General features: G+C 34.5%; 1 protein-coding gene across 5 annotated transcripts in view; it reads left to right on the forward strand.

The window, feature by feature from the left end:
• The window catches only part of GALNT13 (polypeptide N-acetylgalactosaminyltransferase 13), a 919,989-nt gene that overhangs the window by 373,114 nt on the left and 531,939 nt on the right, over positions 1–14,936 (forward strand). For 3 of the 5 annotated variants that reach the window (XM_087435225.1, XM_087435220.1, XM_087435222.1), the window contains one exon: positions 6,853–6,944. The exons of 1 other annotated variant lie outside the window; for it this stretch is intronic. The gene's annotated coding sequence lies outside the window, so the exon portion shown is untranslated. Of the gene's footprint in view, positions 1–6,852; positions 6,964–14,936 lie in introns of all 5 variants that reach the window. One more of the 5 variants, XM_087435224.1, reaches the window with a different exon arrangement.

Genomic DNA, 14,936 nt, shown 5'->3' on the forward strand with positions numbered 1-14,936 from the left:
TGTCTTTTCAGTCTTTTTCTATGTATATGTCTGTATGTAATTATTTTATTGAGTATTTTAATTATTTATATTGGGATTATACTTTATAATGTATATAACCTACTTTTATCACTTAAAATTCATGCTGAAAAGTTTTACAACAGCTTTAAATATTTTTCCGGGCATGATTTTTGAAGGCTACATATTAAAGTTTTGTAGACCCTTGTTTATATAATCAGTCAGCTACTATTGGTCATGAAAGTGATTTTCCTGTATCATAGAAATGCTTATTTGTACCACACTCTGTCTTTAAGAGAAATTTCTAGAAGAAAATAAACATGTTCTTAATGCATTTGATTTATATTGTCAAATAGTTCTCCAGAAAAGTTGTATAATCAGTTTGGGAACAATTGGCATAGTTACAATATACATGCTTCCTAGCAGAAACACAGCAGATCTCTCCACCTATTTAATTCAACTTTGGTGTTCTGAGATAATATTTAATAGATTTTTTTAATACAGGTTCTATACATTTTTAAATTTATACATTTTAATATTGTTCTTTGAGATAAAATCATTCTTGCACTTTCTCTCTGCAGCCCACATCCAGGACATCTTTCAGAAACTGAGCACAGTACTCCACAATCTAAACCTTAGCTTCTTAACCCTTTAATTGTATAGTAGAGTGTTTCTCAACTGATAGTCCCCCAATAACATGGCCAAATTATACTACTCTCTATTGCTCTTTCTCTCTCTGTTTTCTCACTTCTGGAATCAAAATTATAAAACTAAAACCTATTTTGGTTTAGAAAATACTCTTCCAAAGTTGGACAATGTTATTGTTACTTTTCTTTGTTCTTCTTCACACAAGAAAACAGCCTTCCCATCTTACATGTTATGTATCAAAGGAATATTCAACTCTTTGGATTTAAGGACTAATAAACTAACCTGGCAGACGAAATGAAAGAAAGAGAGCATTTCCTTATATTTTATCCCAACAATATTTCATGCATCTTCACAATCCCTAAAATGCAAGCAAAATAGAAATGGATGAGAGAATACTCTAGAAATTTGGCAGTCACAGGGATATAATATCCCACAGTGTATATAGATTTTCTCTTACAAGGAAGTGGATCCTATTAATGCTGTATATATTGTGATATTTCTTAGCACATTACTTTGAATTTTCAGAAGGTGAAAGAATTGTCCTTTTTACTGTGAAGTGTCAGTTTTAGCAGTCAATATCAAAGAATTGAGTTCCATTTCAGTCTGGAAGCCCAGAAGCAAAGATGGACAGCTCCAAGCTTGAAATTAAAAATTATCCATCAGAAAGGACTTTTATTTCTCTTTCTTAAGATCTAGGTTAATAAACTTTTAAATTAAATCTCACCTAAAATTCAAAAAAATACCAAAATTTTTATTTAAAAAAATCTTAACATTAAAACATTAGGTAATAATTTAGTGTTTCTACCTTTTTTTTAAGATTAGGGAATTTTGCTAGCAGTTTCCTTAAAATGTCTCCCCCTTCTAAAGCTTTCCTCTTTTAGAATTAGTTTATCATCAGTTATTCAGAAAGATCTCTAGCACCATGAAAAGTAATTTAATATAGCAACCTGCAGCTAAACACAACTGTACTTAAAATTCTTAAAACCAATGAGGATTAGCTTAGTTTCTGAGAATATACTCTGTTAAGTACATTAGGATAATTTTATATTCAAGTGGTATTTCAGAAATTTTTTGAAGCAGAAATAAGACAGATTTCAGCAATGATAAACACGGTAAAACAATTTGTCATTCCTATTTCTGGTAAAGAAATCCCTCACTTATAGATAAAATACTGCTCCAGTACAGTTAGTTTCATTTTGTTCTTTGCCACAGTTTCAAAACAAAGGTGACACACATTAAAAAGAAAGAAAGAAAAGGCTAAAGAGGCCTAGCAAGTTCAGCTTTTACCTGATGGTGGTGGTGAGTAGCCTCAATTTGTTGGTTTGAAACTTTCCTCACCGTGTTAGTTTACATTCATTTCTCTTTGAGTTGCACTAGTGATATCTTGCTATTGATTGACAATCTGTTTATAGTATTATAATTTATAGACAAAATAATGCTGCAGCATTATTTAAACTATTTAGTTTGGTTGGAAAATTGGCTGAAAATTGAGTCAGTTTGGGGGAGATTATAGCACATTAGCTAATTTTGTGATACATTCCTTGAATAAGGTAGGAGAAAAGGTGCTCTTGTTTACTGACATCGCAGCTGAAGGGCTTATTCTCAGTGAAGGAAACAGTGAGCTGAATTACCTGATCTTGGACCTGATACACACCTGCCAGTGATCATGGGACCTAGCAGATGACCTCCTGGACCCAAAACAAGACATATATTCAGGAAAACAAATCCAGCTAGACATCATTTTGTCCCATTTCCTCTAGCTTTGGGTGGGCAAAAAAGCATCCTGTAAAAACCAACCTTTGGAAGTTTGCTTTATGACTTGTACATAAAATATGCATAATTTACTGTTGGGTTTTACCCAATTTAAGGTTACAATTGATTGCTCAAAAGGAGCCAGTCATGGATTGGAAAAGATTATTTCACATTTTTACCACCAGGTCTGTTTGTTTGTTTTTTCCAGTTGGTAAAAGGTTACTCTCAAGTTCATAAGCTTCTTAAATTCACCTGCTATATCAAGGCTGAGAGAACTATGCCCACAGGCAATCAATTCACAATTATTTACTTAAAACAAACCACCTGTGGCACATTTATACTCATAATAAGGTATGTAGGTTGGAGTACTTTCTTACAGGCACGTGCTCTCTCCGCCACCCTTGACTGGCATGCCCTGGCGTATGAAATTGTACCAGAGTGCAAGGGAGAACAGAGCCCTTGCTTGCACCCTGCAGTGTTTTTATTCCAGCAAACATTCACTTCAACTCCTTTCCTGTGCACTTACAAGCAGTGAGAGCATTTCTGTGCAGATGGGGAGTTTGTATGGATGAAACATTTAAAGCAGGAAGGGACCTACTATAGTGCTCAGCGTTGATATTGTCCACTTAGCTCATTGCCCATGGTCAGGCTTCTGAGATGCCACAGACTGGGACAAAGTGGGGCCAATTATTGTGAAACAGAGGAGAGGAGAGAGGATAGAGTGAAGAACATTTTCTTCCTAATACAATGTATATCTCTCACACACACACACACACACACACACACACACACACACAAAGCAAAATGTTACTTGTGCTGTGATCCTGCAATATGCATTATTTAATAAAACATATTACATCTGTCCTGACTCAACAAACTCCAATGTTTATATTCCATAAGCAATCTGGTGACACTGAAACTGCTCATATTGAAGTAACTAATTTGAAGTTCTGGCTTATCAATTGCCATGACAAATGATCTTCTACAAAAATAAAGAGTATCAGTTAAGTATAACAAAAGTTATGTCATGAATTTAGTACATTGAAATTTAGAGAAAACATCCTTGGCAGTGTAAAATGTCTGAAATTCAATGCATGTTTCCCAACAAGCATAGAGATATTGCTATAAGATACATTTTTTGGTCAAAATATTCTGTTTCTAATGTCATGAGTTAGGTAGTCATAGAATTTTGTGTAGTATCCCTTGAAGGTGAAAGTGCCCTTGTTTCTCAATATTTTTTTTGGTGCCATAAATTTAAAAAATAATAATGGTAGGCCTTCCTCTCCTGCCTGTTTAGTTACTCGGCCCTTCCATTATGAGCAAAAACTACACTTTGTAATTTCAGCAAATAAATGTAAATCATTAAAGGGAGAACACTTATCTTCTCCTACACGTTTGATGCAATGCATTGAAGTGTTTATTTCTACCACCAATTTCATTTTAGTCACATTTTTTTGACAGATGGAAAGAAATGTTTTAAGCTTTAATTTTGTATGATCCGTATTATCAAAGGAAGAGTTAATAATGCATTTGATGAGCATTAACATGAAAGCTAGCACGGGGGCCATAAGTAGCAGACATGGAAGAGAGGTGAATAACAGAGAGCCTAATGGCAGGTCTGTTAGATGTGCCATGGACACAGGCCTTTTTCTTTTTTCAAACAGTAAAAGCTTCTAGTATGCAGCTTCAGTCCAAGAGAGAAAAATGTCCAGAAATTGCCATTAAACTATAAATCACTACTGGAAAGAGGTAAGCTATTTTTCCATAAGTGATTAGAAAAAATGACTTGGTGATGCTCTTGGTCTTTTGGAAAGTGTTAGGTTGTCATCGGACAAAAGACCCTTTTTGAACCACTCTCTAGACTGATAAAATAGCATTCGCTTTATACAGGTTACAGAGGATCAACCATCCTAAGAATTAATCACACCAGCTCAACATGTTTAATCTCACAGGATCCCTCTGGGACGTTTTCTATGACTCTGCTTCCAATTTCACCTCCAGTCAGCATGGGGAGAGATCACAGGCTTAACGTGTTTCCCTGAAGAGCCCATCAGCTACGTTCTTTTTGGTGACTGGAAGTGCATTATAAAAGAATTAAAAACCTCCCCTTGCGATCAGAGGGTAGAATTCTTGTGGGATTCAGTTACACCTTCAGACAAGAATCCTTGAAATGAAGTAAAGATGAAATTACAATAAAGACAAGCAGTGCAGAGGCCTGCTGTGTGACCTTACTGAGACCTTTTCCCACGGTATCTTTGGCCTACGTCCATTGAAGTATTCCCATACGCAGGTTATAAATACAATGATATTTGGCCTAAAGCTGGTTAAAGAGGGTGATATAGAGTGCCTTCCATATTCTACTGTGTCTTTCTGGAGTAATTCTGACATAGGTTCTACCATCATCTAGTAACTGGCTATTTGGGAGCCACAGCCTTAGAATTACAGGGAAGCTTTTTAGAAATGAAGAATCTCAAGCCCTTCCCAGACCTACTGAATCAATATCTGTATTTTACAAAGATCCCCAGGGTATTTGTGTGCATACTGAAATTTTAGAAGCCGTGCTCTGTGCTGTCCTTACTTGATTGAAGTCAACACATAACTTGCTCTGTGCTAGCCAATAGCTTCTCTTGACCTAACAAGTCAAGATTTTCTGTGCTTTTTCTCCTATTGCATTTTTACATTGTGCTGGGTGAATAGAAAATACTTGATGAGGGAGCAGTTTAACAGTCACTTAAACAAATTTTTCAGTTTCCAATTAAATGTTTGAACAAATTTTACTGTCTCATGATAATATGTATCATATACTTGGAGTAGAACAATTAGAGGTAAACAGAACATATAGGTGAATTGTATATTTCCTGATTGTATATATGTCACTGTTCAATCTTGTATGTGTCACGTGAATTCATCTCCAAAGATGGATGCAGTGTTTACCGATGACGATGCAATAGTAATAAATTGGATTACAAAATCTTCAAAAATGAACTGGGACTTTAACTGATAGAACAAAAAAATGTCCTGTTAGATTTCAGAAAGATATATTTACAATCAATTAGCTCCTGTTTCCTAAGGAATAGAGAATAATTAAATGAAGGTTCCTCAGCAGAACCAGTTTTAAGGGAAGAAGTCCATCAGTGTTGTATGTGGAGGGTTCTTTTACCTAAGTTGTTGTAACAGATGTAATAATTTTCAGATTGGACTCTTTTTTTTTTTTTTTAAAGATTTTATTTATTCAGTTTTTTCCCCCCAAAGCCCCAGTAGATAGTTGTATGTCATAGGTTCACATCCTTCTAGTTGCTGTACGTGGGACTCGGCCTCGCGTTGGACGGAGAAGTGGTGCCTCGGGGCGCTCCCGGGATCCGAACCCGGGCCGCCAGCATCAGAGCCCGCGCACTTAACCGCTAAGCCACGGAGCCGGCCCTCAAATTGGACTCTTAAAAAAGTTATCATACCATATTTGGGGTCCTTCCATGGCAGAGTTAATCAATAGTTATTTAGATTTTACTTAAAAACAGTTAAACTGATTTTTCCACATTGTTATCTGCATAACGTAGAGCGTATTATTGCTGCTGTTTTAAAGGGGACATTATGAAGGTTTGTGAATCAGCACGTGTGTGCATCTGAGAATACTGGTAGATTTACTTTCACATCACATAGATACCATCTCTATATTTGTTAACCAGTTATAACAGGTTTTAAAAAGGCTAGTTTTCCAGGATGCAAATGCTAGCTCACAAGTCCACCCCATTTATTGGGTGACTTAATAGTGGTGATAAGAAGCAAAAATAGGAGTTGTGAACCCCATAAGAAAAGCTAAACACAGATATAAATAAAGCCAAATGCTTTGTGGATATTTTCTGTTAAAATTCAATATTTATTTTAAGTTGAATGTGTTCTTGTTAAATTTAAAACATCAGTTTTGCTTCATTTATGTGGAAAGGCCAGAGTTTCTTAGGGCTTCTTAACCCTTCTTTAGGTGCCTCCAGACTCTGCTTACCTCCCCGGCTTCCCCAACCAGAAAGGCTTCTGGAATTGCTGGAAATTCTGTTCATTTCTCCACACCCATACCTTGAAAGCATTTGTTTATGCTAATGAAGCTGAGAGTAATGCAGAGGAATTGGACAGATACCCAGGAGTTTCAACAATCACCAAATCAAGCCTCAGAGATTGGAAAATCCTTCGGAACACAAGAATTGTCTAGCAGATATCCGTTGCTCCCTGTTTTAATGCACTGCCATTATGGTAACTGTGCTCCATAGTATTATTTTTCCAAATTTTTTGTTGTCTATCGCTGTGAAAGAATTACAGTTACCTGTCCCATATCCCTATATCAGACTTGATTGTATGATTTAGTCTGGCCAATGAAATGTGAGAAGTGATGAATGTTATTTTCAAACAGAAGCTCTGTCTCTTTAGAGAGAGATAAATGCTATCTCTCTTTTTTCTTGGCCATAGAAGCGGCATGCACCATATGGGGGCTGTCCCTTCAGCCTGAATCCTGGAATGAAGGAATGGAACAAAGCTACAGCTGACCTATGACCTATGTTGTACGTAATACCTTGTTAGGTATTAAAAATTTTGTTTTTTTTTTACTGTAGCATAATTTTAGATATAATCATATATGTCATAATATTATGTATATATCATATTTTATCATGTATAATATCATAAGTATATATACAATCTTATATATATGTTTTTTTCTTATTCATTGTTTCTGCTTATGTATAGTATCAGTTGCTTCATGTCTTCTTCTATTGTGACTTCAGTTATTTTTTTGTCTCAGTTCTCTTTCTGCTTCTAACACCTACTACCAACCCTCTACGATTCTCATTAAAATTCTCAAGAGCATAAGTCATTTGGTCATTCCTCTTGAGTGTAATGCTCATGCCTGGCCAGTTGATTGGCCACTGGTTAGCCTTTATCTTGGTATGTATGAGGACCCTACTGTGACATGTAATTTGCTATGTGGATAATATTTTTGATATCAATTTCCATGACTGGAAAAATGTCACATGATCTTAAGTTTTCTTAGAAATAATGGATAGTTATTAGAGTCTCTGTCTTCCAGGCCTTCTCAAAACATTAGCTTCTATTAATGGAGTAATTGTACTCTTACCATGGAGGATATTCAGGAAATCCAGATGTAATCAGAAGCTATAATAAAATTGAAAACTGTTTCTACTGTGCTTTCTCTCTATTAACCAGAATACATATTTTAATGAAAATCACATTGACCTCTTATTTTAGGATACTTTATTTGGTTTGTTTTACCATTAGTCACCCTAGTATTAGTCACAGAAGATGAATGATGTCATTCTACTTAATCATTTTGTTACAAACTTTATAACAGAGAAAAAGAGTTGTACATAATCTTCAGGTGCTGCTTGCTCTGCTATATTTATGAGGCCACCTAATCCTTACAACCACTTTTCAGGTTGACAATTCTTAAAACATCAGTGGATATGGATGTCAATTTCATGAAATATCCCTGAGAATAATGTATCCTGAGTTATTTTTATAACTTAGAGTATTCATCCTGCAGAGGAGAAATAGCTTCAATGTTCTTTCATTTCTGTTCAATCCATTTTCACAAATTTGTATTCCTATGCAGGCCTACTTCATTTAGTCACAGCATTACAGAAACCAAAAGCTCAAAATACCTCTAAAACTACTGAATGGAATCCAGTCGAAAGAGAAACTCAAGCTCATGGCTTAGCATCCATACTCAGAAGAATTGTGAAGTTTGCAAAGGCAACAGAGAGGGAGAGAATGCATTAGTAATAGTACTCGTCTTGGCCTAACATATTTCGGGAGGAAGTCCTAATTCTGCTACTCTCTGGGTGTGTGATCTTCACTTCTCTGAATTTCAGTGCTCTCAACCATAACACAAATTAGATTCAGTATTCATTACAACCAATTGGAGATTCTCATTTTGATGACATCCTGTATTCCCCTAATTCACTGTCTGTAGTTTCAGGCTGCCTCTGTAAGCTTAGAGTCTTCCTCAGGACCAGTGTTAGCCTATTAGGCTAAGTAATGTCTCATACTTTTCACCTTTCCCCATGTTCCAAGTCCAGATGGATATTTCATTGTCTTATTTCAGATAATCAATTTATTTCATTATATTACTACTATAGACTGAATTGTGTCCCTGTAAAATTCATATGTTGAAGCCCTAACTTCCAATGTGACAGTATTTGGAGATAGGGCTTTTAAGAGGCAATCACAGTTAAATAGGTCATAAAGCTGGCGTCATAATCTGATAGAATTGGTGGCCTTATAAGAAGAGGATGAGAAAGATCGATCTCTCCCTGTGCACACAAAGAAGAGGTCATGTGAGCACACAGCAATATGGTAGCCACCCACAAGCCAAGAAAAGAGGTCTCAGAATGAAACCTACTTTACTGGCACATTGATCTTTGGAATTCCCAGCCTCCAGAACTGTGAGAAATCAGTTTCTGCTATTTAAGCCACTCAGTGTATGGCAATTTGTCATGGCAGCCTGAGCTGACTAATATAATTAATCACTACCCTCCCTTCCATCCTCTTAACACACAACCTGCTGGAGTGAATACATCTGCGTTTGTCAAAAGCTTCTTTAGATATCCTTAAACCAACGGAATGGCATAAATAGCAGGAATGGAATGTCTGGCTTGGGACATGGCAACAGAATAGAAATTAGAGTTAATATGAAGATAATCAAGGAGCAGATATAAGTAAGCTTCTGCCAACAAAGGGGAAAGTGTGGGAGGTGACAAAAGTTATAAGGAAAACCCTCTATCTGATGATCCTCCTGTTCTCCTTCCTTGGTTTTCAAAAAAAACCTAGTGAATAGTTAAAAGGGGAAAAAAAGAGTGCACTTATTTTTTACTTAATTGCTTAAAGAAAATGCTTTAAATTTTTCCCTTTGCTCTGAAGAAGTTCTGAGTAAATGATGAGGAAATAACTAGAAGAAAAAAATGTAATTGATTTCATGTAAAAATGAGTAACAGAAAAGTATAATGTCAAATCCCATTCATTCTGTTATAATAAAAAAGAACAAAGCAGAGTGACATCTATAGAGAATGAAAGCACACCAGAAAGATATATAAAATATAAAAAATTTTACATTTTGTTTCTAAATGAGCTGGCAGACATGAAAAATATTACAAAATAAAAAGAATAACTTTAATAAGAATTAGAAAAGCTTAGAACATAAGTGATAGAACTTAGGAAAAATTAGATATAAAAGAAAATATTATTTAGAAACTAAAACTAGACTAAATTAAATGCAAGGGCAAATGAACATAAAATATGAAATATAAATATAATATGTATGTAATTATGCAACATATGTATAAACGTAGAGTATTAAATATAATATATATGAACACATAAATTATTAAATAGAAGATTAAAAGGAGAAAAATTAAAAATGAAAAAGAAATGGAAAAAGATAAAAAGAATCAAATTAGGAAATGAGAACTTTTAATAGACAAAGAAAAGCCAACATATGGATAATAGGAATCTCTGAAAAAAAAAATCAAAGCAAGTGTATAGAATAAATATTGAAATACAGCAAGTAACTTATACTGAAAAGGAAAAATTACATTGTCATCAAACGTTTCAACATCAATGATTTATATCAAAAGAAAATACAGTAATGTATTAAGATAGTCAAGAAATGAAAATGTGAGCTACAAATTTTACATCTAGCGAAACAGCTTTCTCACACAAAGGTCACAGACTAACTGTTGTTGACATGTATAAACTCGGGGAATAGTGTTCCCTTTTCTAAGAAATTTAGTAGAGGACAACCATTCAGAAAACCAAAATGACTAGGGAAACATTGACATAACAACTAGTGATGGACTTTAAACATAGTTATTTGTGAATTAATTCTAAATGTGCCTTAAAAGGGAGAGAACATAGTATGCTCAGACCATGTAGATACAGTACAACTATGCCAAAAATGGGGCGGGGGGAGTACGGGAATAATATATGCAAATAATTATAATATATGCAAGTATTTTATAACATATGCAATTATTTTGCATATATGCAAAACCTCATTTTTATGAGACTTTTCAAGGGAAGTGGTTATATTATGTACTATTTTTATTCTAAAACTTTAGTATATGTAATGTGTGAAAAAGATGAATAATTATGGAATTTTCTAAAACTATAGTCCCGTGTCCTTTAAAATCAGTTCTGATTCATTGTGAGGAAGAAAGCAGATTCAGATGTAATACAAGTGGTTAATTTTTAAATTCTGTACTACTAAATTTGAAGTGGAAGTATAACTATGAAATCAAGAGTTTTTATCCTGATATATATATATATATATAATATGTATATATTGTGTGTATATACATATGTGTATATATGTATGTATATTGTATATATTGTGTATTGTATATACATACATACATATATATATATATATATGTATGTATTCCTAGCTTTACCACCAAAGAGTCCAGAAACAACCACCAACTCAGGAACGATTAGATCTCTAGCCCCTAGCATTTGGGTTGTAGTCTTGAAGTACCTTTACCATCAAAATACTAGGGCTACTCGGAAAAGTATCTGCTGGCAGGTCCGGGCAGTAAATGTCCAAGCTCAGCCTAGAACACTTCGTTATACCACTTGGTGATGAAGCTATCAAAGATTATTAGGGTAATCTTAAAACTTACTAAGGTTGTGTCAAAAGGAGCCAATTTGAAGAATCTCCCACCTGATAAAGATGAGATAATTTGTCCTTCAGTAAGGATAATAATTGAAATTGATTTAAATTCATCAATGTACTATCTTGAAAACAGATAAATAAGGGAAAATAGACAATCACTTATTTTGTACCACTGAGTAACTAAATAATAGATGTGAAGAGTATCTCTTTTAGTAATAAAAAACCAAAAAAATAAGCAATAAACGATAGAATTGGAATATCACTAATTTGCAATCACTAATGAATTAATGGATCTAGGCATCGAGCATCAACAGCTGACAACATCACAAAAAAAGAGGTAACCATACATCATGTTCCTAAGAAAGAAATCATTATAGTCTTGTCAAAGGGATTGAACATGAGTCTGGTTAAACCTCTGGATTTACCCGTCTGTTTGTGGAAAATAGGCAGAAGAACATATAGACCTTTCGAATGACTATGAAATCAGCAAAGTCCAGACTATGTGAAACGCTATAGGTCAAGTGGTTCAGATTCTTCAACTGATAAATTGTAAGGGCAAAGGAATGGAGGGGAAATCTGCAAATTAAGGAGACTGAAAATCATACCAGATTTTAAGAACAGTTGGGCAAAGCTACAATGTCTAGGGATGTACACTTGAGCGATATACCTACAAAGAAACACATAGAAGTGATTACCATAAAAGTTAAGAGAGTAGTTACCTTGAGGGGAGGGAGGGGATAGTGATTGGGACTGGGAATGTATAGGGGCTTCCTAAGTGGCTGGCAAAGTTCTTGACCTGGGTGGTGGTTATAGGAGTATTCATTATCATTATGAAACATGCTCAACTCATGTAGTAATGTCATAAAGTAAAAAGTGAATTTCCTCTTTTAGCAACCCTCTTCCTCTTCTCGCACAGTGAGTTATCACTAACACACTTATGTACATCCTCTCAGATATTTTTCTAACCTTTCACAAATATACTAGATAGAGAGATGATAGAAAGATAGATAGATACAAAGATAGATGATAGGTAGATAGATATTGTTATACATATATATATACATATACAGTAATAACTATGAATGTAAACTTATTGAAGTTTTTATGTATTTGCTTTATAGAAATGCAATCAGCCTATACATATTACCCATTGACTTCTTTTTCTCATTGAAAAATGTCTAAGATATATTTTCTATTAGACAGCTTCCTTTCCCTCATCCTTGTAAATGGCTATACAATATTTCTTACAATGGCCTTAAAATGATTTATTTTAATTGTTTTATTAAATATTGTGTATTTACAAAACATTTATAAAAATATGAAAGATATAAAGAATACTGATACAATGAAGACTTGTGTTACCATCACCTTGCTTCAAAATTAGGTCAATAACTTTGAGGCTCTCTATTTGTCAGAAATTATCCTGTTCCCTGTCATGGGTTATTTTACTGATCATCTTGGTTACTCTCCAAGTTTCTTGTTCTGTGCTCATATCTTCAAGATTTTATTACATTTTTAAAAATACATTATGAATAGTTATTTTAAAGTCTGATAATTATCTGATAATTCTAATATCCAATCTTGAGATTATAGTGTTGAGTGTTTCCATTTGTCTATGGCGTCTTATCTTACTACACATTTTGCAATTTTTTTTCACCATGAGTTCATAATGTTTGGAGCTTCATTTATGGAAATTCAGTTTGAAGCTTGGATTAAAGGTGAGCCTTTTTTCCTAGTGAAAATTTGCATGTGCTTTTGATAAATGGCTGGGTAAACTACTAACCATTTTCGAATGAATTCTCAACTTGAGGTTTCTAAGGCTACCCCCACAAAGGCAAATTTTCTCATCACTGGCTCTTCAATGTCTACTTAAGAGTGCATGGAACAAAGTAAATAGTCAATACAAACAGCCAAAAGAGTTGTATTTAATACTGTGGTAGGTACATTAAAATGTGAGTTATGGGGATGTGACTGTGTTTTTTGGTCTATGATACTGACAGCTTTCTTGTGTTTTGTGTTATCTCATTTTATCCTCAAACTGCTCTAGAAAGTCAATACTAGCAACATTCTATAGTTGAGGAAACTGAAGTTCATAAAATTCAGCTAACTTTTTCCTGCAGCATTCTCAGTTTGCGCCTGTTTTTTCCTGCCACATCCCACTACCGTAGGGCCTGGAGCTGCTCTAATTGTCCTCCTTGTTTCTCACTACCCCACTTGCAGCCCATTTCTCCTTTCTGCTCCCTTTTTGTGCTCGCTTGTTTGTTTTTATTACGGGTATTTGAATGGCAAAATTTATTGGACTCGTGCTGACACTTCAAACAATACAAAGCGTCTAAATAAAAGAATATTCTTCCCTCTCCCTCCTTGCATACCGTTTCCATTGCTTATACAAACATATACACATAGGAGTCTTATAAAAAAAAAAAAAGAGCATATTTTTTATTCAGCAATTTGCTTTTTTTACTTACCAATACAACGTGGATATTTTTCAATTAAATGAATGTGTTGGTATATGCATTATAAAATTCTTCCGTGAAAAGTCACGGTGGTCACTACTGGGGAGAGAGGCTTTTACTTTTATTGTGTACTTTTCTGTACTGTTGGAATTTTTTGGATATAGTAAGTGATGCTTTCTTTTTAATGTCCTGAGGGATAGTCTTGGTGGTGCAATTATAGACCTTTCTTTTTTTTGAGGTCACATTGGTTTGTAACATTATATAACTTTCAGGTGAGCATCATTATATTTCGATTTCTGTATAGGCTGCACCATCAAAAGTCTAGTTGCCATCCGTCACCATACACATGTGCCCCTTTACCCCCTTCATCCTCCCCCTGCCCCGTTCCCCTCTGGTAACCGCTAATCTTGTCTTTGTATCTATGTGTCATTTTTTGTTTTGTTTTGCTTTTAATTATTTTATTGAGATCATATTGGCTTATAACATTGTGTAAATTTCAGGTATACATTATTATATTTCAGTTTCTGTATGGACTGCATATGTGTTTGTTTTTTATCTTTCTCAACTTATTTTGCTTAGCATAATACCCTCAAGGTCCACCTATGTTGTCGCAAATGGCAAGATTTCATCTTTTTTATGGCTGAGTAGTATTCTGTTGCATACGTGTACCATATCATCTTTATCCATTCATTTGTTGATGGGCACTTAGGTTGCTTCCAAGTCTTAGCTATTGTGGATAATTCTGCAATGAAGATAGGGGTGCTTATATCTTTTCAAATTAGTGTTTTTGTGTTCTTTGGATAAATACTCAGAAGTGGAATAGCTGGATCATGTGGTATTTCTATTTTTAATTTTTGAGGAATCTCCATACTGTTTTCCATAGTGCCTGCACCAGTTTACATTCCCACTGACAGTGTATGAGGGTTCCCTTTTTTCCACATCCTCTCCAACACTTATTTCTTGTCTTTTTAATAATAACAATTCTGATGGGTGTGAGGTAATACCTCATTGTAGTTTTGATTTGCATTTCCCTAATAATTAGTGATGTTGAGCATCTTTTCATGTGCCTGTTGGCCATCTGTATATCTTCTTTGGAAAAATGTCTGTTCATATCCTCTGCCCATTTTTTGATGGAGTTGTTTGTTTTTTTGTTGTCAAGTTGTATGAGTTCTTTATATATTTATTTTGGATGTTAACCCCTTATCAGATATATGATTTGCAAATATCTTCTCCCAATCAGTAGGTTGTCTTTTCATTTTGTTGGTGGTCTCCTTTTGCACAGAAGCTTTTTAGTTTGATGTAGTCCCATTTGTTCGTTTTTTCTTTTGTTTCCCTTGCCTGAGGAGACATGATATTCAAAAAGATACTGCCAAGACCGATGTCAAAGAGCATACTGCCTATGTTTTCCTCTA

Source organism: Ceratotherium simum, chromosome 9, assembly GCF_057802395.1.
Source record: "Ceratotherium simum simum isolate JZ-2026a chromosome 9, ASM5780239v1, whole genome shotgun sequence".
Classification (NCBI taxonomy): domain Eukaryota; kingdom Metazoa; phylum Chordata; class Mammalia; order Perissodactyla; family Rhinocerotidae; genus Ceratotherium; species Ceratotherium simum.